The sequence below is a fragment of the Bison bison genome, unplaced genomic scaffold (assembly GCF_000754665.1).
Source record: "Bison bison bison isolate TAMUID 2011002044 unplaced genomic scaffold, Bison_UMD1.0 scf7180017864524, whole genome shotgun sequence".
Classification (NCBI taxonomy): Eukaryota; Metazoa; Chordata; class Mammalia; order Artiodactyla; family Bovidae; genus Bison; species Bison bison.
In genome coordinates, this window is record NW_011495075.1 from 582,304 (window position 1) to 582,933 (window position 630).

General features: G+C 47.5%; 1 protein-coding gene across 1 annotated transcript in view; it reads left to right on the top strand.

The window, feature by feature from the left end:
- Positions 1-630, top strand: part of RNPEP (arginyl aminopeptidase (aminopeptidase B)) — a 22,512-nt gene that overhangs the window by 16,581 nt on the left and 5,301 nt on the right. The gene's annotated exons all lie outside the window — the stretch shown is intronic.

The following is a 630-nucleotide window of genomic DNA, read 5'->3' on the forward strand; positions in this document are numbered from 1 at the left end:
CCGTTTGGGGCCTGCCAGGCTCCCTCTGGGGTGTCCCGGGGGTGGCGGTGCAGGGAGCCCCTGGACGGCCTTGGAGGCCCGCTCACAACAGTTACGCTTATCACGCCCGGTCCCAGCCTTGACCGGGTGCTTCGCTCACCGCCTGCACTGCTGTGTACGATGCTGTTTTCCCCTCTGATGTGTTCACAAGGCAGAGAGGTGGGAAGCGTACTCACCGCCACTTAGCAGCTGAAGGCAGACCCTCAAACTTCGCCCAGCCGTGCTTTTGAAATACATTCTCAGCACCATCTCTTTATTGAAAGTCCACAGTGTCTAGGTGCTTTTTGTTTTTTTTATTCTTTCTCTGATTAAAATCTACCTTGGTACGTATGGGAAAGTACACAGCAAAACATTTACCTGCCGTTTCACCATTCAGAGATGATCGGTGGATGTCCTTTCCGATATATCACTAGCTCTGTGTGTGTGTGAATCATCAGGCCATACGTGGTTTTAGAACTGTTGTTTTTTGTTACCTTAGTAAAGTTAAATGTTTTCCTGAGTCATTAAATTTTCTTGTACGGATGCAGAAGAATTTAAATTCATAATTTATTCCGTCAGCCTCCAGTTGTAGGTTGGTCTGTAATTTTTTTT